The 25111-nt window shown below is 41.3% G+C and overlaps 1 protein-coding gene across 1 annotated transcript in view; it reads left to right on the forward strand.

The window, feature by feature from the left end:
- The first annotated feature begins 3840 nt into the window (after positions 1-3840).
- LOC121547314 (1-phosphatidylinositol 4,5-bisphosphate phosphodiesterase epsilon-1-like) overlaps positions 3841-25111 on the forward strand; it is a 129184-nt gene continuing 107913 nt past the window's right edge. The window contains 1 exon segment of the mRNA XM_041858510.2: positions 3841-4244. The gene's annotated coding sequence lies outside the window, so the exon portion shown is untranslated.

The following is a 25111-nucleotide window of genomic DNA, read 5'->3' on the forward strand; positions in this document are numbered from 1 at the left end:
CACACTAAACAGATAATTCGTGTCCGTGTCTAGTTCCTTTCATAACGCAGCAAAAATTAAACGTTGGCTAGCTAGCACAAATATATTGTATTTAGCTGCTACAGTACAGTTAGCTGGTCGTGTTGGCTAGCTAGCAATGGCTACTGTGTTGACTTTGTTTGAAAAAACGGCTAGCTAGCTAGCTTCGTGCTGCGGGCCTACCTACAATACCTAACTACAATCTAAATACATAATTAAGCCTTACTCGACGAAGCCCAAGCTATGTATAAAGCCAAACTTACCCGACGCCAGCTGACATTTGTCTTCTGCAATCAGTAGGTGTAATTAAGTACATTAGCTACTAACTACCTAACGTTGATGCATCAGATAATGAGGTTAGAAAAACGGCTGAATGGTAGGTAGCTAGCTGGCTTAATTACAGGTACTCTTAAGCGTGAAATAACATTGGAGACAACTATCCACCGTTGCTAAACGTTACCAGTAGCTACCCGCTAGCTAGCTAGCCTCGTGCTTCGCCGGGCTCCGCCGTAAACAATACTTACCTACAATAATTACCTACAGAAACCTACAATAACTACCTAAATAACTACCTAAATAAACTACCTACAATACCTAACTACAACTACCTACCTACAATCTAAATACATGGTTTAAGCTTTACTCAAGACCATATAAGAAGCCATCACTGCTCTAGAGGAGATCTGCATGGAGGAATGGGCCAAAATACCAGCAACAGTGTGTGAAAACCTTGTGAAGACTTACAGAAAACGTTTGACCTGTGTCATTGCCAACAAAGGGTATATAACAAAGTATTGAGAAACTTTTGTTATTGACCAAATACTTATTTTCCACCATAATTTGCAAATAAATTCATTAAAAATCCTACAATGTGATTTTCTGGATTTTTTTTTCTCATTTTGTCTGTCATAGTTGACATGTACCTATGATGACAATTACAGGCCTCTCTCATCATTTTAAGTGGGAGAACTTGCACAATTGGTGGCTGACTAAATACTTTTTCCCCCCACTGTATAAGCTGAAAGTAGAAGCCCAAGTGTTGTTGTCCATTAGTTTACTCCAATTAGGGGAGGGATGGTAGGCTTAGGGGGAAATAATAAAGGAAAAAATATATATATTTTTTAAGAGATTATATATATATATATATATACACAGTACCAGTCAAACGTTTGGACACACCTACTCATTCAAGGGTTTTTCTTTATTTTTACTTTAAAAAATTACATTGTAGAATAATAGTGAAGACATCAAAACTATGAAATAACACATATGGAATCATGTAGTAACCCAAAAAGTGTTAAACAAATGAAAATATATTTTATATTTGAGATTCTTCAAATAGCCACCCTTTGCCTTGACAGCTTTGCACACTCATTCTCTCAACCAGCTTCACTTGGAATGCATTTCAATTAACATATGTACCTTCTTAAAAGTTAATTTGTGGAATTTCTTTACTTCTTAATGCGTTTAAGCCAATCAGTTGTGTTGTGACAAGGTAGGGGTGGTACGACAGTCCTTCATTACTTTAAGACATGAAGGTCAGTCAATCCGGAACATTTCAAGAACTTTGAAAGTTTCTTCAAGTGCAATCGCAAATACCATCAAGCGCTATGATGAAACTGGCTCTCATGAGGACCGCCACAGGAATGGAAGACCCAGAGTTACCTCTGCTGCAGAGGATAAGTTCATTAAAGTTACCAGCCTCAGAAATTGCAGCCCAAATAAATGCTTCACAGTGTTCAAGTAACAGACACATCTCAACATCAACTGTTCAGAGGAGACTGTGTGAATCAGGCCTTCGTGGTTGAATTCCTGCAAAGAAACCACAACTAAAGGACACCAATAATAAGAGAGTTGCTTGGGACAAGAATCATGAGCAATAGACATTAGACAGGTGGAAATGTGTCCTTTGTTCTGGAGTCCAAATTTGAGATTTTTGGTTCCAACCGCTGTGTCTTTGTGAGACGCGGTGTGGATGAACGGATGATCTCTGCATGTGTATTTCCCACCGTAAAGCATGGAGTAGGAGGTGTTATGGTGTGGGGGTGCTTTGCTGGTGACACTGTCTGTAATTTACTTAGAATTCAAGGCACACTTGGCTACCAGCATTCTGCAGCGATACACCATCCCATCTGGTTTGGGCTTAGTGGGACTATCATTTGTTTTTCAACAGGACAATGACCCAACACACCTCCAGGCTGTGTAAGGGCTATTTTACCATTAAGGAGAGTGGTGGAGTGCTGCATCAGAGGACCTGGCCTCCACAAACCCCCGACCTCAACCCAATTGAGATGGTTTAGGATGAGTCGGACCGCAGAGTGAAGGAAAAGCAGCCAACAAGTGCTCAGCATATTGGAAAAGCATTCCAGGTGAAGCTGGTTGAGACAAATGCCAAGCGTGTGCAAAGCTGTCATCAAGGCAAAGGGTGGCTATTTGAAGAATCTCAAATATAACATATAATTTTGATTTGTTTAACACTTTTTTGGTTACTACATGATTCCATATGTGTTATTTCATAGTTTTGATGTCTTCACTATTATTCTACAATGTAAAAAATAGTAAAAAGAAAGAAAAACCCTTGAATGCGTAGGTGTGTCCAAACTTTGACTGGTACTGTATGTATGTATGTATGTATGTGTGTATATATATATATATATATATATATATATATTTACAAAAATATATATGGGGATTGGAAATGATGCAGACAATTACATTGATGGAAGCCACAATCTATCTGCAAAAGCTGATCTACCCCCCTATAAAAATACAAAATACAAAAAATAAAAATATGTCCCTCCACTTCTAAAACCAAAGTTGCGACCCTGACTGAATGTCACGTTTCCCCAAAACGGTGCACACTGTTCTTCAACCGCCATAGTGGTACATTTGCTCCCGTTTGGTGGGTGTGGCCTGATCAATATAGGTGTGACCAACACCTTACCACTGCTACACCTGGCTATCAGTGGAGCCTTGTCTGGCAGCAAAACAGTTAATTCAGCCTAATTTACTGCCTTAAAAAAAAACATAGCTGATATGGCTGACTTGCTTAAACAAATGTGGTTTCTACTGACAATTGAGATGTACAAACTATGGCATAAGGGGATGACGGGCGGATAAGAGGCAATCTGTATTTTCGATTAAGATATTACAAAAATTGTCAAAGACTCCAGTCACCCAAGTCATAGACTGTTCTCTCTGCTACCGCAGGGCACGCGGTACTAGAGCGCCAAGTCTAGGACCAAAAGGCTCCTTAACAGCTTCTACCCCCAAGCCATAAGACTGCTGAACAATTAATCAAATGGCCACCCGGACTATTTACATTGACACCCCCCTTTGTTTTTACACTGCTGCTACTCGCTGTTTATTATCAATGCATAGTCACTTTACCCCTACCCACATGTACAAATTACCTCGACTAGCCTGCACATTGACTCGATACTGGTACCCCATGTATATAGCCTCATTATTGTTATTTTATTGTTTTACTTTTTATTTATTTTTACTTTAATTTATTTAGTAAATATCTTCTTAACTCTTTCTTTAACTGCATTGTTGGTTAAGGGCTTGTAAGTAAGCGTTTCAAGGTAAGGTCTACCTACACCTGTTGTATTCGGCGCATGTGACAAATAAAATGGGATTTTACTTGAATTCCGTTGTTTCCAGCCAATTGTTCATTTTGGTACAGCGCCTCCCCTCAGCTGATTGTCATACACGTGGGTCTCGAAAGACGATTCTCTTCCTCAATAGTGTGCTGCAAAATTCTACTAGATGAAAAACCCGAAATTAGTATGAAATCCTAGAATTTAAAGCATACAACATTTTCACATACTATAAAAAATTATTTTTTCGCATACCCAAAATGCCTATTTAAAACGCAAGTACGATTTTTTGGACAAGGCCACGGTCTAACTAATGGGCTCCTGAAACGCTGTAGCCGCAGATATTCTAATGGATTGGCAGTGCATTGAATCTGCTTATTTTAACTACCCAGCGGCTATTGTCCTCCTACCTCCACCGCAGCAAATGAGCTACCTACTACCAAGTGCCAACACAACAGCAGCACGTCCTAATCAATGTTGTTGAGGGGTGGCGTTTTCATCTCACTCACCAACTTTCACGGTTTCGTGACTCGTCGTGAGGGATAGAAGTCATGGAACTTTTGAATTGAATCGCCTTTGAGGACTGTTTACCTCGAGTTACCACTACATTTGCCTACAGTTTTGGTAAGTTATGCACATTTTCTCGGAGATGTAGCTAAATATTGGCTAAATGAAGAGAAAGCAAGTGGGAGCGCTGCGCGCACATGCATACACGTGCCAACTTTGCAAAACAAGGCACACTTCAGAGGACTAGTGATTCCTTACTCCCTTTGTAATGATTTTCATAGTGTTTATGGCTACAGACTTATCAGGCTGCTCTACTCTTGTATGCCTCATCTTGGTGATTGAAGTCCATTCATTGAAATTAATTTGATAAAGGAACCTCAATCTGCACAGATGAGTTATGTACGCCCAATTGTATGATTTCATTGTTTGCTCAGAAATGAATCATTTGCTCAGGACAGGGTGTCACAGCCAATGCTATCCATGTTTGAATTCACCTAGACTTCAAATCTAATCAAAGTTTATTGGTCCATACACAGTTTAGCAGATGTTATAGGTGGTGCATCAAAATGCTTATGTTACTAACTCCTAACAATGCAGTGAAATGTCTATATATATATATATATATATATATATATATATATATATATATATATATATATATATTTTTAAAGAAATGTCGGAAAAAATCTAACAACCCAAATATCACTAACATTAATCCAAATGCAATCTATACTGAAAACGGATGAATTTACACTAGTTACAGATTGTAACACCAGATAATGTGATTTAACCCAAAACATTTGGTATCCATTATACTGGGAGTTACAGGTTAGGTCAGCGGTTCCCAAACTAGGTGGTCGCGGGAGAATTGGCAAAATCCAGGAAAAATATATATCTCGTCTTTGTATCGCAATCATTGTAATGTGGTTATCCTTCAAAATCTAAATGGAAAGTATTCAAATCTAAAAGGTCAAATTCAACCAGAGAGCACCCTTAGATCAAGGGAAAAGGCTGTACTTGACCGTTACACTTGAATTATTCCCACAGTGAATGGCTCTCTATGCTATGAAACCAAACACTATTGCAGAGACTTTGATATTACCGGCCGCAATTGATATGGTGAAAACAATGTGTGGGGTGACAAATGCACAGAAACTCACATCATACCTTTGTCAGATAACAATGTTAAATGAAGAGTTTATGCTATTGCTAGCAATCAAGATGAAACTGATTGAACGACTCAAACTCCCCAGCTTCCTCGCCAAATGGACATTAGCTATGAGGTCCAAGATGCGCATGCATTGACTTTTGCTCGCTATACATGTTGGGGGATGCTATTCACAAGGACATTGTTTTGTCTCACGATTACCGAGCATGAAACGGCACAGGGGATGTTCAGTGTGCTGCGTGGCTATATTGACGAGAAACAGATTCCATGGGATCGAATGGTGGGCTTTTGCACATATTGGGCTCCATCTATGGCGGGCAGTCCGCTACACTCTTGTTATGAATGTGTCCCTCTGCCATATGGACGCATTGTATGATACACTGAGGGCAACTGCCGGCAAAGCACTAAACACATACCTCGGAAATATACTGCAGCAGTTAACTTCGATTATAAACTACCTCAAACCACATCCACTGCGCACACGCCTGTTCGCAAAACTATGTGGAGATATGGGATCAGAGCATGACAATGTTCCATTTCACACCGAGGCTTGGTGGTTATCGAGGGGGAGTGTTGGAAAGATGTTTCGCATTGAGCGAGGAACTGTTGTCAATCACAATGGATGTAAAAAAAATAATTTAAAAAATGACTTGGTTGACTTTCTGTATAATTAAAAGAAAATGTCTCCTTGCCTATGTAACAGACATATTTGGGGAACTGAATGCAAGCAGGCAGGGGAAATACAAAAACTTTCTACGGATGAGTGACCGAATCAGTTTTTTCAGAGGAAATCATTCTTATTGGGGAGAGAGTCTTTCAAAAGCGAACCATGCCCCTTTCCCTCGGCTGTGCATGTTTCTAAAAGAAAACCGCATCAGTAAGTGTCCCCCACAAGTGATGACTGCTCACTTCCAATGCTTGCAAGAGCACTTTGGGACCTACTTCCCAATCCATTTGACTGTGATTCTGGCTCAGTTGACATGCCTGTAAGTGAAATCGAACAGCTGATTGATCTGTCATGTGACCAAATGCTGCAGACAACGCATTCACGGGTCACTACGGAGGAGTTTTGGTTCCTGACTCAAACGGAATACCCTGCTGTCTCCCTCTGAGCATTACAACTCATGGTACCCTTCGCCGGCTCATATCTGTCTGAAGCTGGATTCAGTGCTATCTTCTGCATTAAAACCAAATATCGATCCAGGTTGGATGTGACAGCAGTGATGAAGAGCGTACTGTCGACCACGCCCCCTGACTTTGAGAAGCTCGGATGCAACATTCATCAAGCACACCCATCTCATTAGTGGTGGTGAGATAAGAGACGTTATGTCAGACTGATTTGCAATTGACTGCCATAGCCCCAAATAAAAGTAAACATTGGCTGTTTAATTAAATAATTTGTTTCACATGGTTGGGGTCATGAGAATTTTCAGATATCAAATAGGGTCTGCCAAAAAGTTTGGGAACCCATGGGTTAGCTACTGCTTGGTGTAATACAGAGAATTTTCGACCAAACTTAGCTTGGCGATACTGTCTTCGTCCTCGATTCGTGGAAACGGGAGACTCATAAAACGTCTGTGTCCACAGTCCCCAAGTCCAGAACAGGCAATGGGAGGCGCACATGACTACATGGAACTCTATTCTACATCAAGGAACTCATGCAAGCAGTAAAATTAGATTAAAAAAACAGATAAATATACACCTTATGGAACTGAGGGGACTGGGAGGCAACACAAACATAGGCACAGACCCATGCATACAAACACACGATAATATACGCACTATATACACATACACATGGATTTTGTGTTGTAGATATGTGGTAGTAGAGTAGGGGCCTGTTGTGAATGTATTGTAATGTTTTAAAAATTGTATAACTGCCTTTTAATTTTGCTGGACCCCAGGAAGAGTAGCTGCTGCCTTGGCAGCAGCTAATGGGGATCCATAATAAATACAAATACGGGGGTTCGTTTGAGTTTAGACAGGGCTCTACAGTGCGACCTTTTTACTCTCATATCCTAAATACAAGTATTTTCCTGTGCGACCTGGAATTTTTATTTAGGAGCACCAGTGCGTCGAGAAAAATGTAAGCTACACTATGCAGAAATTGCTCCGCAATTTCCTGGTTGCTAAAATTCTAATAGTTCGCCTAGTAGAGTACCAAAGTATGAGTCATAATACCCATAAAACCTAGCAGTCAAACAAGGAAATGGTTCCAATTGTTTTTCCACCACTCATTTTTCCCAAAGGGAATTTTAAAAACCCTTAAAATAAGGGCTGTGTTTAATGTAGGCTTACCCCGGCGTGACGTTTTGATAACCATGCAAATCTCTCTAGGACAAGCTGACTTTTATCAATATATTTGCCTGTATTTACCACCCAAAAATGAAATGCTGATTAGCTGCTAATGTGGCTATCATAAAGAACTACAAATGCCAAGATGATCTGGACGAGACTGCCAAATCGAGGCAAAGGTAAGAATCGCTGGATTAACTATCTGTTAGCTACATTTAGTAATGAATTGACAATTTTGTGAACTATCTTGTGCAAGTTTTAAATTGACACAATACCTGTTAGCTAAGGTGCCAGCTAGAGATGACGTGCAGGAGCTTGCAGGGATTTGTAGTCTTGCATGATGTCTACTTTGATGCTAATTAGCATTTTTGAATCTGAGTAAATGGAGCCGAATATATTGATGTGACCTTGCCCAAGAGAGATTTACATGGTTATAAAATCTTCACGCCAATGTAAGCCTCCACAAAACACAGCCCTTATTGTAGGCCCTGTGTAGCTCAGTTGGTAGAGCATGGCACTTGCAACGCCAGGGTTGTGGGTTCGTTTCCCACAGGGGGCCAGTATGAAAATGTATGCACTCACTAACTGTAAGTCGCTCTGGATAAGAGCGTCTGCTAAATGACTGAAATGTAAGTGTTTCTAAAATATCCTATGGGAAAAATGAATGGAACCATTTCCTTGTTTGACCGCCAGGTTTTATGGGTATTATCACACCTCCACAGTGGGGCTCTATTTCAGTTTGTGACAAAACAAGCAAGTATAGTGTAGAGAACCATCTAAACCACTGTGAATATATATTTTCCATCACAAAAATATTGTATTTATTTTCAGTCAAGCTTCATCAGCCGTATTTGAATCTTTCTGCCTGTCAGTTGTCCATATTGTAGCGATCCTCGCTATATGAGCCCTATTGGTGCGATGCGTAGGGTGTTTGTCTTTCACGCCAGCGACCTGGGTTCACTTCTCTGCCCCGCCGTTCACTACATTGGTGTCAGAAGGGGGATGGCATCTGTGAGGCCATCGGAATGCACTGCCTGGACATGTGAGAGGCTGAGTAGTTGAAGCATTGGTGACTTCCCGTTCAGAGGGGGCAGTGTAGCGATCTTTTCTATATGAGCCACATTACAATTCCCACCAAGTGAGTTAACCCTATTGGAGCGATGCGTAGGGTGTTTGCCTTTTCATACAAGGTTTGCATCCCTGCCCCGCCGTTCACTACACTATAATCACCAGCAGCACTCTATCCGGAAAGGCATGTATTTGGGGTATTGGCACAAGTATGGTTAAATGGTTGGTTGTTTGAAACCATGGTGTGGTTGGAGAGGAATGCATTGAAAGTGAAATCCACTGCATTTAGTCAGACGATTATTCCAGCCTCCAAATCAGCAGTCTTCGTGCTTGAACTAACCCAGTGAGTCATCACTTGGATTAATTGAGAAAAATCACCAGTGAATTAGCCCAACGGGTCGTTCCATTTGATTTCAATCACTTTTTGACCGCACCCCTTTTTGATTTTAACAAAACTTCCCATACATGTTTGCCCATGGTAGAAGTGGTCAGAAAGTGACATTTTGGACCTGAATGGCAAAATATTTAGGAGTTGGAGGTGCTCAAAGTTGACCCATTTTGCATACCCCACCCTACCATGAGACATTAATGTCTTCATCACTGGGAATAAGAAACAGTTGAGTTTGATATAATTTAAAAGCTTACAAACAGGTTTGTAAACTATATATTAAAAAAAAAAAAATTGTCAATGTTTTGTCCTAAAATCTATCTAAACTCGTATTTTTCATTTTCACATATGTTGTAGCTTAGACCATATTTTACATCATCTGAGGTGTTTGTGTTGTGCCCGCCAATGGTTGAGACGCAGCATACTATTGAATACAGGGTGGGTGTCATTTCAATCAGTTAGAATTCATAGAATGAACATATCCCTTCATATCACTGCAATTTAGCTGGTACATCATTGAAATTGATTTGACATTTTTACTTCCAATTACTACCACAAAGATGGCTGCCGTTCCACCCACTGTCGAATGTCAACTTAAATGGGAATGTCTATTCTATTATCTACAGTGCCTTCAGAAAGTATTCACACCCCTTGACTTTTTCCAAATTTTGTGTTACAGCCTGAATAAAAAATAAAATAATTGAGATTTTGTGTCACTGGCCTACACACAGTACCCCATAATGCTGTAGAGGTGCGTGGGTAAAATCACTGGGGAAGCCTATGTGTTGTGATAATTGTGTTGTTTACTCTATAACTTGTTAATTCATATGCCTTGCGATGGTGATATAGGCCTAAACATTTACATTTTAGTCATTTAGCAGACGCTCTTATCCAGAGCGACTTACAGTTAGCACATACATTATTTTATCGAACCCACAACCCTGGCGTTGCAAACGCCATGCTCTACCAACTGAGCTACATCCCCTGCCGGCCATTCCCTCCCCTACCCTGGACGACGCTGGGCCAATTGTGCGCCGCCCCATGGGTCTCCCGGTCACGGCCGGCTACGACAGAGCCTGGATTCGAACCAGGATCTCTAGTGGCACAGCTAGCACTGCGATGCAGTGCCTTAGACCACTGCGCCACTCAGGAGATACAAGGCAGACAATAAGACACAGTGGCAGAATAAATTCAACCACACCTTTTTGCACAAAACCGGATAGCAACCTCTGTCCAGTGAAGTCCACAAAGCATATTGCATGTACAGTAACAGACAGTTACATGACCTACAGCATGGTTAAGCAAGTTAATGTTTCCGACATTTTCGGACTACTAAACAACTATTGATTTACTGCACGTCGCAAAGAAAACAGGAGCTGCCTCCACTATTCCAGCACCATTTCAACTTAAAAATGTCATCAAATCACCTCTGCTTAGTCTAATACGGTGACAACTAAAAGATACCAAAAACAATTTAGTCCGATCAACGTAAGCTAAATATGTGGCTGTCCATGGTTCTTATTTCTGTGCGTGTGTGCTTGCGCGTTAGTGCAAGTAGAAAAACATGTTGACTCACCCTACTTGTAGAGAAATGCCAATGCCATCCTCTCTTTCATGTTGAAAAAACATTCTATCACTCTGTCATACAGTACACACTTTTATTTTTTGTTGTCCTAGGCTACCTGGCTAACATGCTTGCTCGCTAGTGTCCATTCATGGGCAATGTTAGCTAGTTAACATTAGCCTCTACATCTAGCTACATATTGAACTTCCATCCTCTCAGGCCAGGGGCACAACAATGTATGAATTAATGGTTGGATCAGAATCGCCGTTATAATCATTGGCCAGTACAAAGAATTAAGTAAAACCACAAGTCCAAATCCCTATCTCCATCCATGGCTAATTTAGGAAAGGGACAATTTTAGCTAGCTAGCTAGACACCGGAGGACGACAACAACACAACGAGATGAAACAATTCAAGTCTTTCTGCCAATGACGTATGCTCTCAATGGGATTTGATAGGAGAGACACCAGAATCCAAGCTGGCTTCATTTTACATTTTTGTAAAAAAAGAAATTGGTGTGCCAGAACCATTCACAGTTGAGCTCGCTCAGTTTAGCTCAACGCTGATTGGCTAATTTCTCATACTTTTTTAAAATCAATTGAGGCCAAATGCTCGCTGGCTTTCCTTGCCTTCAATGGTACGGGTGGGAACAACGTCATACTCGTTTGGACCAGCCCGCATCAGATGGCCTACACGTAGAGAGAAAGAGGGGCACTGTTTCGCTCGCTCGAATGCTTTCTCCTGTGAGATACATTCAGCTTCTTGTGAATTGAAGGAAAATTATTAAACACAGAGACAAAATAAATAATACTTTTTTATTGGTCAATTCTTTGGGGAAGCCTGGCTTCCCTTGGTATCCATGAATACACCACTGCCATAATGTAAATCCCTTTGTTGTGGTAAGCCTAAAGAAGTTCAGGAGTAAAAATGTGCTTAACAACTCGCATAATAAGTTGCATGGACTCACTTTGTGTGCAATAATAGTGTTTAACATGATTTTTGAATGACTACCTTATCTCTGTACCACACACAATTATCTGTAAGGTCCTGTAGTCAAGCAGTGAATTTCAAACACAGATTCAACAAACACCAGGCAGGTTTTCCAAGATATTGAATATCCCTTTGAGCATGGTGAAGTTAATAATTACACTTTGGATGGTGTATCAATACACCCAGTCACTACATAGATATATTTTTTTTCACCTTTATTTAACCAGGTAAGCCAGTCATTTACAACTGCGACCTGGCCAAGATAAAGCAAAGCAGTGCGGAAAAAACAACAACACAGAGTTACATATGGAATAAACAAAACGTACAGTCAATAACACAATAGAAAATCTATATACAGTGTGTGCAAATGTAGTAAGTTATGGAGGTAAGGCAATAAATAGGCCATAGTGCAAAATAATTACAATTATAATTTAGTATTAACACTGGAGTGATAGATGTGCAGAAGATGATGTGCAAATAGAGATACTGGGGTGCAAATGAGCAAAATAAATAACAATGTAAATAACAATATGGGGATGAGGTAGTTGGGTGGGCTAATTACAGATGGGCTGTGTACAGGTGCAGAGATCGGTAAGCTGCTCTGACAACTGATGCTTAAAGATAGTGAGGGAGATAAGTGTCTCCAGCTTCAGAGATTTTTGCAGTTCGTTCCAGTCATTTGCAGCAGAGAACTGGAAGGAATGGCGACCAAAGGAGGTGTTGGTTTTCGGGATGACCAGTGAGATATACCTGCTGGAACGCATACTACGGGTGGGTGTTGCTATGGTGACCAATGATCTAAGATAAGGCGGGTATTTGCCTAGAAGGGATTTATAGATGACCTGGAGCCAGTGGGTTTGGCGACTAATATGTAGTGAGGGCCAGCCAACGAGAGCGTACAGGTCACAATGGTGGGTAGTATATGGGGCTTTGGTGACAAAACGGATGTCACTGTGACATCATTGATATACACAGAGAATAGAGTCGGCCCGAGAATTGAACCCTGTGGCACCCCCAGAGACTGCCATAGGTCCAGACAACAGGCCCTCCGATTTGACACAATAACTCTATCTGAGAAGTAGTTGATGAACCAGGCGAGGCAGTCATTTGAGAAACCAAGGCTATTTAGTCTGCCAATAAGAATGCGGTGATTGACAGTCAAAAGCCTTGGCCAGGTCAATGAAAACGGCTGCACAGTTCTTTCTTTTATCGATCACGGTTATTATATCGTTTAGGACCTTGAGCGTGGCTGAGGTACAACCATGACCAGCTCGGAAACCAGATTGCATAGCGGAGAAGGTACGGTGGGATTCTAAATGGTCGGTGATCTGTTTGTTAACTTGGCTTTCAAATACTTTCGAAAGGCAGGGCAGGATGGATATAGGTCTGTAACAGTTTGGATCTAGAGTGTCACCCCCTTTTGAAGAGGGGGATGACCGCGGCAGCTTTCCATACAGGCGTCCTTCTTAACTCTGTTGCCGGAGAGGAAGGAAACCACTCAGGGATTTCACTATGAGGCCAATGGTGACTTTAAAACAGTTATAGAGTTTGGTTGTGATAGGAGAACTTAGGATGGATCAACAACGTTGTAGTTACTCCACAATACTAACATAATTCAAATATTACAAAACCTGCATCCTGTTTGCAATAAGGCACTAAATTAAAACTGCAAAAAATGTGGCAAAGAAATTAACTTTATGTCCTGAATACAAAGCGTTATGTTTGGGGCAAATCCAACATAACACATCACTGAGTACCACTCTCCATATTTTCAAACATAGTGGTGGCTGCATCATGTTATGGGTATGCTTGTCATCGGCAAAGACTAGGGAGTTTTTTAGGATAAAAAAATATATATATGCATTAGAGCTAAGCTCAGGCAATATCCTAGAGAAAAACCTGGTTAAGTCTGCTTTGCAATAGACACTGGGAGACAAAATCACCTTTCAGTAGGACAATAACATTTACATTTTACATTTTAGTCATTTAGCAGACGCTCTTATCCAGAGTTAGTGAGTGCATAATATATATATTTTTTTCATAGATGCCAAACTTTGGGTCGGATTCCCGGACATCTCCATTGAACATGCTTTTTAGTCTAGGACTAGGCTTAATCTGTGTCCGGGAAACCGGCCCATATAGTTCAAGTAAGTAATGCTACCTGTTCCATGCCACTGAGGAAAATTACATTGAGACAGAGAACCAATTGAGAAAACATTTCAATGGTTCTGAATGACAATCAACCAACATACATTAACAGCACACATCATGATTAATGTAAATGTAGACTAAAACATTGCATTTGATAAAAATACGTTAAGTTTTAATTAAACTCTGAAGATTAAATCAGTCAGACAAAAATAATTGTACAGAAAAACAGAGCATTATATCTGGGGACCATCACCACCAGCATGACTAGTATCTATGTGGACCCTACTACAGTTTAACCAGCTCAGCTATAGACTACACCAGCATGACTAGTATCTATGTGGACCCTACTACAATTTAACCAGCTCAGCTATAGACTACACCAGCATGACTAGTATCTATGTGGACCCTACTACAGTTTAACCAGCTCAGCAGTACTGTTATAGAGAGAGAACCCAGGATAGAGGGGCTGAGTGATTGTTGTCTGGACTCTGTGGAGGAGGGTCATTGTGTCAGAGACACTGTAGAAGGACAGAGTACCTGCCTTGTGATCTAGGTACACTCCTACTCTGGAGTACTGAGGGCCTGATACTTTAGTCCCAACACTATTGTGTCTGAACCAATAACCAACACTAGAGCACACTAAATTCAAGGACTTGTCATCGTCTCCAAATGCACCATCTGTCTATGTTCTGCTGATGTCTTTATATGAGACTGCTGTAATCCAGTGTGAGCTGACAGGAATATTGTAAGAACTGTTCTCTGGTCTTGGGCTCTGGAGGCAGTACAACATCCACTGTATTCACTGTAGTGAAGATCTTGGTCCATTCTCCTTTAAGGAAGTCTTCTAGTTTCTCTCTCAGTTCAGACACAGTCTTACTCATCTCCAAAGTACTGAAGAGGACGGACAACAATGCTGGAGAGTGGTACTGGAGAGAGACTGATAACTCTGGAGGAAATGGATGTGATCCTCAGTGTGTGAGAGCTGCTCCAGCTCAGTGCTTCTCTTCCTCCGCTCAGCTATCTCATGCTCCAGTTGCTCCAGGAGTCCTTCAGCTTGACTCACTTGAACCTTTTCTTGGGCTCTGATCAGCTCCTTCACCTCAGAGCGCCTTCTCTCAATGGAGTGGATCAGCTCAGTAAAGATCTTATCACTGTCCTCCACTGCTGCCTGTGCAGAGCGCATCACTGAGCCTCTTCTGACTGGAATGATCCTTAGAATTCAATTTTCCCTAAATGGCACGAAAAAATGTCAACCTTTTTTATTTTACCACCACAAAATATACACTGGAATTGCTTACCAAGACGACATTGAATGTTCCTGAGTGGCCTAGTTACAGATTTGACTTAAATCGGCTTGAAAATCTCTGGCAAGACTTGGAAGTGGCTGTCTAGCAATGATTGACAGAGCTTGAACATTAAAAAAAATAATAATGTGCAAATATTGTACAATCCAGGTGTGTAAAGCTCTTAGACTACCCAGAAAGACTCACAGCAGTAATTGCTGCCAAAGGTGATTCTAACATGTATTGACTCAGGGGTTTGAATACTTATGTAAATGAGATATTTCTGTATTTCATTTTCAATAAACGTGAAAAAAAATTGTAATCTATAAGTATTTTGACTTTGTCATTATGGGTTATTGTGTGTAGATGGGTGAGGGGAAAAATAGATAGATATTTAATCAATTTTGAATTCAGGCTGTAACACAACAAAATGTGGAATAAGCTAAGGGCTATTAATACTTTCTGAAGGCACTTTACAGTGCATTTTAGGGGCATTTTCAGCTTCCAGGAATTGTGTACAGATCCTAGCGACATGGGGCCGTGCATTATCATGCTGAAACATGAGGTGATGGCGACGGATGAATGGCACGACAATGGGCCTCAGGATCTTGCCATGGTATCTCTGTGCATTCAAATTACCATCGATAAAATGCAATTGTGTTCGTTGTCTGTAGCTTATGCCTGCCCATACCATATCCCCACTGTCACCATGGGACATCTGTTGACATAATCAAGCTGCTCGCCCACACGACGCTGTCTGCTATCTGCCCGGTACTGTTGAAACCGGGATTTGTCCGTGAAGAGCACGCTTCTCCAGCGTGCTAGTGGCCATCAAAGGTGAGCATTTTCCCATTGAAGTCTGTTACGAAACCGAACTGCAGTCCGGTCAAGACCCTGGTGAGGATGACGAGCACGCAAATGAGCTTCCCTGAGACGGTTTCCAACAGTTTGTGCAGAAGCTCTTAGGTTGTGCAAACCCACAGTTTCCTCAGCTGTCTTGGGTGGCTTATCTCAGACGATCCCGCAGATGAAGAAGCCGGATGTGGAAGTCCTGGGCTGGCATGGTTACACGTGGTCTGCGTTTGTGAGGCCGGTTGGACGTACTGCCAAATTCTCTAAAATGACATTGGAGGTGGCTTATGGTAGAGATATTAACATTAAATTCTCTGGCAACAGCTCTTTTGGACGTTCCTGCAGTCAATTGCACGCTCCCTCAACTTGAGACACAACTGCACATTTTAAAGTGGCCTTTTATTGTCCCCAGCACAAGGTGCACCTGTGTAATGATCAGCTTTTTGATATGCCACACCTATCAGGTGGATGGATTATTTTGGCAAATGAGAAATGCTCTCTAACAGGGATGTAAACAAATTTGTGCACAAAATTTGAGAGAAATAAGCTTGTTATCCATATTTTCAGCGATATTTTATTTCAGGTCATGAAACAGGGGACCAACACTTGACATGCTTCCAATTCTATCATTCCTCTCCCCGGTAACTATTCCCCAGGTCATTGCTGTAAATGAGAATGTGTTCTAAGTCAACTTACCTGGGAAAATGAGAGTTAAATAGAAACGTTTAGTTTATATTTTTGTTCAGTGTAAAATGCATTACTTCTAAACATAACTCTCTTTTCCACTGTAATGCAGTGATATTCGATGGCGTGAATAAACAATATTCAATATCATTCCAGTAGCCTATTCAATGTTTTCCAGCACAATAACCCATCCTGTTACACCTGTATAACTTTGCCACATATGGCACTTTCGAAAGGGTGTCTGAATCAAAAGGATTCTTATATGGGTACTCCTGAAACATGTCACTAACATACAGTACCAGTCAAAAGTTTGGACACTTACTCATTCAAGGGTTTTTCTTTATTTTCATTATTTTCTACATTATAGAATAATAGTGAAGATATCAAAACCATGAAATAACACACATGGAATCATGTAGTAACCAAAGAAGTGTTAAACAAAACAAAATATATTTTAGATTCTTCAAAGTAGCCACCCTTTGCCTTGATGATAGCTTTGCACACTCTTGTCATTCTCTCAACCAGCTTCATGAGGTAGTCAACTGGAATGCATTTAAATTAACAGGTGTGCCTTCTTAAAAGTTTATTTGTGGAATTTCTTTACTTAATGCGTTTGAGCCAATCAGTTGTGTTGTGACAAGGTAGGGCTGGTATACAGAAGATAGCCCTATTTGGTAAAAGACCAAGTCCATATTATGGCAAGAAGAGCTCAAATAAGCAAAGAGAAACGACAGTCCATAATTACTTTAAGACATGAAGGTCAGTCAATCCAGAACATTTCAAGAACATTTGAAAGTTTCTTCAAGTGCAGTCGCAAAAACCATAAAGTGCTATGATGAAACTGGCTCTCATGAGGACCGCCACCTATTCCCCCTAAGGAGACTGAACAGATTTGGCATGGGTCCTCAGATCCTCAAAAGGTTCTACAGCTGCACCATCGAGTGCATACTGACTGGTTGCATCACTGGCTGGGATGGCAACAGCTCGGGCCTCCGACCGCAAGGCACTATAGAGGGTAGTGCGTACGGCCCAGTACATCACTGGGGCCAAGCTTCCTGCCATCCAGGACCTCCTATACCAGGCGGTGTCAGAGGAAGGCCCTAAAAATTGTCAAAGACTCCAGCCACCCTAGTCATAGACTGTTCTCTCTGCTACCGCACGGCAAGCGGTACCGGAGCGCCAAGTCTAGGTCTAAGAGGCTTCTAAACAGATTCTACCCCCAAGCCGTAAGATCAAACATCTAATCAAATGGCTACCCAGACTATTTCCATTGCCCCCCCACACCCTCTTTTACGCTGCTGCTACTCTATGTATAGTCACTTTAATAACTCTACATATTACTTCAACTAACCGGTGCCCCCGCACATTGACTCTGCACCGGTACCCACTGTATATAGCCTCGCTATTGTTATTTTACTGCTGCTCTTTAATTATTTGTTACTTTTATTTCTTATTATTTTTAATTTAATGTTTTATTTTTGTTTTTGTATTTATATATATTTTAAATTGCATTGTTGGTTAAGGCCTTGTAAGTAAGCATTACACTGTAAGGTCTACACGGTTATATTCGGTGCATGCACATTTGATTTGAAAGGAAGACCCAGAGTTACCTCTGCTGCAGAGGATAAGTTCATTAGAGTTAACTGCACCTCAGATTGCAGCCCAAATAAATACTTCACAGAGTTCAAGTAACACACGTCTCAACATCAACTGTTCAGAGGAGACTGCGTGAATCAGGCCTTCATGGTTGAATTGCTGCAAAGAAACCACTACTAAAGGACACCAATAATAAGAAGATACTTGCTTGGGCAAAGAAACACGAGCAATGGAAATTAGACCAGTGGAAATATGTCATTTGGACTGATGAGTCCAAATTAGAGATTTTTGGTTCCAACCGCCGTGTCTTTGTGAGACGCAGTGTAGGTGAATGGATGATCTCCGCATGTGTGGTTCCCACCGTGAAGCATGGAGGAGGAGGTGTGATGGTGTGGGGGTGCTTTGCTGGTGACACTGTCAGTGATTTATTTAGACACCTCCAGGCTCTACCTAATTTCTACCAGCATGTTAAATATGCAACCAGAGGAAAAAAAACTCTAGACCACCTTTACTCCACACACAGAGACGCATACAAAGCTCTCCCTCGCCCTCCATTTGGCAAATCTGACCATAACTATATCCTCCTGATTCCTGCTTATAAGCAAAAACTAAAGCAGGAAGCACCAGTGACTCGGTTAATAAAAAAGTGGTCAGATGACGCAGATGCTAAGCTACAGGACTGTTTTGCTAGCACAGACTGGAACATGTTCCGGGATTCTTCAGACAGCATTGAGGAGTACACCACCTCAGTCACTGGCTTCATCAATAAGTGCATCGATGATGTCGTCCCCACAGTGACCGTACGTACATACCCCAACCAGAAGCCATGGATTACAGGAAACATCCGCACTGAGCTAAAGGGTAGAGCTGCCGCTTTCAAGGAACGGGACTCTAACCCGGACGCTTATAAGAAATCCCGCTATCCCCTCCGACGAACCATCAAACAGGCAAAGAGTCAATACAGGGCTAAGATTGAATCGTACTACACTGGCTCTGACGCTCGTCGGATGTGGCAGGGCTTGAAAACTATTACAGACTACAAAGGGAAGCACAGCCGCGAGCTGCCCAGTGACACAAGCCTACCAGACGAGCTAAACCACTTCTATGCTCGCTTCGAGGCAAGCAACACTGAAGCATGCATGAGAGCACCAGCTGTTCCGGATGACCATGTGATCACGCTCTCCGTAGCCGATGTGAGTAAGACTTTTTTAAGCAGGTCAACATTCACAAGGCCGCAGGGCCAGACGGATTACCAGGACGTGTACTCTGTAATACCAACATGTTTCAAGCAGACCACCATAGTCCCCGTGCCCAAGGACTCTAAGATAACCTGCCTAAATGACTACCGACCCGTAGCACTGACGTCTGTAGCCATGAAGTGCTTTGAAAGGCTGGTCATGGCTCACATCAACAGCATTATCCCAGAAACCCTAGACCCACTCCAATTTGCATACCGCCCCAACAGATCCACAGATGATGCAATCTCTATTGCACTCCACACTGCCCTTTCCCACCTGGAAAAGAGGAACACCTACGTGAGAATGCTATTCATTGACTACAGCTCAGCATTCAACACCATAGTGCCCTCTAAGCTCATCACTAAGCTAAGGATCCTGGGACTAAACACCTCCCTCTGCAACTGGTTCCTGGACTTCCTGACGGGCCGCCCCCAGGTGGTAAGGGTAGGTAACAACACATCTGCCACACTGATCCTCAACACGGGGGCCCCTCAGGGGTGCGTGCTCAGTCCCCTCCTGTACTCTCTGTTCACCCATGACTGCATGGCCAAGCACGACTCCAACACCATCATTAAGTTTGCCGACGACACAACAGTGGTAGGCCTGATCACCGACAACGATGAGACAGCCTATAGGGAGGAGGTCAGAGACCTGGCCGTGTGGTGCCAGGACAACAACCTCTCCCTCAACGTGACCAAGACAAAGGAGATGATTGGGGACTACAGGAAAAAAAAAAAGAGGACTGAGCACGCCCCCATTCTCATCGACGGGGCTGTAGTGGAACAGGTTGAGAGCTTCAAGTTCCTTGGTGTCCACATCACCAACGAACTATCATGGTCCAAACACACCAAGACAGTCGTGAAGAGGGCACGACAAAGCCTATTCCCCCTCAGGAGACTGAATAGATTTGGCATGGGTCCTCAGATCCTCAAAAAATTCTACAGCTGCACCATCGAGAGCATCCTGACTGGTTGCATCACCGCCTGGTATGGAAGGCCCTCAAAATTGTCAAAGACTCCAGCCACCCTAGTCATAGACTGTTCTCCCTGCTACCGCACGGCAAGCGGTACCGGAGTGCCAAGTCTAGGTCCAAAAGACTTATCAACAGCTTCAACCCCCAAGCCATAAGACAGCTAATCATGGCTACCCGGACTATTTGCACTGCCCCCCCCACCCCATCCTTTTTACGCTGCTGCTACTCTGTTAATTATTTATTATCACTTTAACTCTACCCACATGTACATATTACTTCAACTAGCCGGTGCCCCCGTACATTGACTCTGCACCGGTACCCCCCTGTGTATATAGCCTCCCTACTGTTATTTTATTTTACTTCTGCAATTTTTTTCTCAACACTTTTTTTGTTGTTGTTTTTATTTTTATGCACTGTTGGTTAAGGGCTGTAAGTAAGCATTTCACTGTAATGTCTGCACCTGTTGTATTCGGCTATGTGACCAATAAAATGTGATTTGATTGTAAGGGCTATTTGACCCAGGAGAGAGATGGAGTGCTGCATCAGATGACCTGGCCTTCACAATCACCCGACCTCAACCCAATTGAGATGGTTTGGGATGAGTTGGACTGCAGTGTGATGGAAAAGCAGCCAACAAGTGCTCTGCATATGTGGAAACTCCTTCAAGACTGTTGCAAAAGCGTGCAAAGCTGTCATCAAGGCAAAGGGTGGCTACTTTGAAGAATCTCAAATATAACATTTATTTTGATTTGTTTAACACTCTTTTTTGGTTCCTACATGATTCCATATGTGTTATTTCATAGATTTGATGTCTTCACTATTATTCTACAATGTAGAAAATAGTAATAATAAAGAAAAACCCTGGAATGAGTAGGTGTGTCCAAACCTTTGACTGGTACTGTAAGTAGACTCTTATATGATATGCTTGTGTATGAATGTGGCCTAATACAGAACTATATGTTTGACAGTATATATTGTCACATGAGAAACAGGAATTGTATAAGATTGGTCTAATAATTTTCATATGGGACTTTCTTATTTTTTATTTTTTGGATTATGTGTGTATTGCTAGGTATTACTGCACTGTTGGAGCTAGAAACAAAAGCGTTTCACTGCACCTGGGATAACATCTACAAATCTGTGTACATGAGCAATACACATTTGAGTTGATATTACAAGGTTATTGGAGCTTACTGCAGCCATAGCTTTATAGAAGTCTAGGTGTCTTATGAAAACCCATGTTGACATTTGTTTATGTGAATTGATTTGTTAGTCATCTTAGTCTCTTACCTTTCGACCTATCTTTAGCATTACATGCTGACTAGACCGGGCGCGAGCGTCCGCCAGCCATCGCGCGCATGTTGATTTTCTACACCCACACCAGACTTGATCAGGACATGCAGGTTGAAATATCAAAACGAACTCTGAACCAACTATATTAATTTGGGGACAGGTTTGAAAAGCATTAAACATTAATGGCAATTTAGCTAGCTAGCTTTCTGTTGCTAGCTAATTTGTCCTGGGATACAAACATTGGGTTGTTAATTAACCTGAAATGCACAAGGTCCTCTACTCCGACAATTAATCCACAGATAACAGGGTAAACAGAGTATGTTTCTAGTAATCTCTCCTCCGTCAGGCTTCTTCTTTGGACTTTATATGGCGGTTGGCAACTAATTTCAATGTGCATTACCACCACCAACTGGACTGGAGTGTGGACCTCAGTTCATCTTTCAATCACCCACGTGAGGTGGGACTTACAGTGCGTCAAGCAGCACAAATAGAACCAAGTTCTATTTTAGCGCCTGGGCTACGCAGAAGCTCGCGAACGGTGTGGGTGCAATGATTGAATAACATGTATGTGTACATTTATTTTGCGACGTGAGCGGTGTGGTCAGCATGGTTATAAGAAATAATGTTGATATTTTATTCAGTGAGAAGCCTATTTTGAGCGTTTGTCAGCATGATACTACCGCCCAAAGTAATTAGACCGCCGTTGATAACCGATGATGGGAGTGTATCATCTTTATCTTCATCGTTCAGGTTATTTGAACTCAATCATGAAGTTTTTGATTTGATTTTCCATTTCTTTTGCGTTGATATCAGTGATTTGAGGGACAATAGAGCGCTGAGTACCAGGCCATTGGCGACTTGTTAAGCTTATTGCTTTGTGTCAACTCCATGTCTTTCTTCATAACGTTATCTGTCACAAAGGTTGACAGTCTTTGTTGACACTAACAAAGTCACTTTATGGAGGAAGAGGTGAAGCGAATTATCTATATATTATTAGTAAATACATTAAAATTGGTAAAGGCGATATAGTCCTATGTCTGCTCTGGTTGGCTGCTGTATTGTCCTGACTACTTAACCCCTCAAGTCAGATATAATGTGTTTATGCCTTCCAGCGGTGCGCTTAACCCTGAATACCACAAAAGAGGGAGAAGTCTGGCTCTACGTTACCGTTGGCTCTACAATAGTTCAATCGCATACCATTCTAAACAGAAACCTATACCCTTAACAGACATACTTTACGGTATGTTGCCTGTAAAAAAATAAAAAATAATAATCAGGCAATGTTTTTGTGAATACAATTCATACAGTCCCATTTTTACCACATGCTTTGGCTGGGATAAGCCTTTTATACCTCCCGTGCATTTGCCGGCAAGTTAAGCAGTGGGAATAGGTGTAGGCCGATGTGGGTGCATGTCTATTTTATTAAATCCATTTAATATACACCATCACAAAGAAATCCATTATTTATTCATTTGTTTAGGCAAGTCCTAAAACATAAGACTAATGTGTTTTCAAAAGAATAGAAGAGCATATTTTGAGTTTAATTATGTTAGGGTACTAGGGGGTAACTAGCAACCCCCTCTCCCTAAGAACAAAGTATAATTACTGACACAAAAAAGCAACATTTGGAAAAATTATGGTATGTGAATGAAGGTCATGCTTAGGCAAATTAACTATAAAGGGAAATAAATGGCTACAGTTTACACTTTTTTTTGTTATTTCATGAAATTTAGTTTTTTTAGAAAAGGGGCGTTTTTTTTTAAAGTACCGGGGTAACTGCCTCCCCCCATTTAATCATTTTTATTTATAATTTCTTTAGTAAGTAATGCTTAAAAGCGAAGTTGTCTTATTTTAATGATTCAAATAAAATATGGGGTTAATGGTGTTGCACATGTCACCATTAATATCAGCACTATGAAGACATTTTATGTAAAGTCCCTCTTTTTAACTCACCTGCACATTCATTTTCTTTGTTCTTTCTTTGTTGTTCCTTTTCCATACAATCCATTATATACAATTGCATTAAATATTATTTGAATAATGCAAGATTTTAAATCCCAGCAGGCTTTATAATGACATTCAGGAGCAAAAGGTTTTCAATAGTTGTTTTTAATTCATAAAACAAATATTCATTTAAATATAATATTGGAATGGAATATATATAATATTAAATAACATTGGAATTTAACATTTAATAACCATAACAAATTAACTCAGTGTGACATTGATGTGGCAACTCTCTTATGCTCTGCTATTGCACAATTCTAATTTATACCTGACGGTCACAAATAAAGCTATCCCCAGTAAAATTGGAGCACAACTCATGAGCCTACCTCCTGCACTGCTCACACCTAATCCAGTCCCCACCTGTGACTGATAAGAGGGGGAGAGATGCCAATTGAAAAGCTCTCTCTCCAGCTACAGTTGAAGTCGGAAGTTTACATATACTTAGGTTGGAGTCATTAACTTGTTTTTCAACCACTCCACAAATGTCTTGTTAACAAACTATAGTTTTGGCAAGTCTGTTAGGACATCTACTTTGCATGACACAAGTAATTTTTCCAACAATTTGTATACAGACAGATTATTTCACTTATAATTCACTGTATCACAATTCCAGTAGGTCAGAAGTTTACATACACTAAGTTGACTGTGCCTTTAAACAGCTTGGAAAATTCCAGAAAATGATGTCATGGCTTTAGAAATGTCTGATAAGCTAATTGACATAATTTGAGTCATTTGGAGGTGTACCTGTGGATGTATTTCAAGGCCTACCTTCAAACTCAGTGTCTCTTTGCTTGACATCATGGGAAAATAAAAATAAATCAGCCAAGACCTCAGAAAAAAATTGTAGACCTCCACAAGTCTGTTTCATCCTTGAGAGCAATTTCCAAATGCCTGAAGGTACCACGTTCATCAGTACAAACAATAGTACGCAAGTATAAACACCATGGGACCATGCAGCCGTCATACCGCTCAGGAAGAAGACTCGTTCTGTCTCCTAGAGATGAACGGACTTTGGTGCGAAAAGTGCAAATCAATCCCAGAACAACAGCAAAGGACCTTGTGAAGATGCTGGAGGAAACAGGTACAAAAGTATCTATAGCCACAGTAAAATGAGTCCTATATTGACATCACCTGAAAGGCCGCTCAGCAAGGAAGAAGCCACTGCTCCAAAACCACCATAAAATAGCCAGACTACGGTTTGCAACTGCACATGGGGACAAAGATCTTAGTTTTTGGAGAAATGTCCGATGGTCTGATGAAACAAAACAAAAATAGAACTTTTAGGCCATAATGACCATCGTTATGTTTGGAGGAAAAAGGGGGTCGCTTGCAAGCCGAAGAACACCTTCCCAACCATGAAGCACAGGGGTGGCAGCATCGTGCTATGGGGGTGCTTTGCTGCAGGAGGGACTGGTGCACTTCTCAAAATAGATG

Source organism: Coregonus clupeaformis, chromosome 31 (assembly GCF_020615455.1).
Source record: "Coregonus clupeaformis isolate EN_2021a chromosome 31, ASM2061545v1, whole genome shotgun sequence".
NCBI lineage: Eukaryota > Metazoa > Chordata > Actinopteri > Salmoniformes > Salmonidae > Coregonus > Coregonus clupeaformis.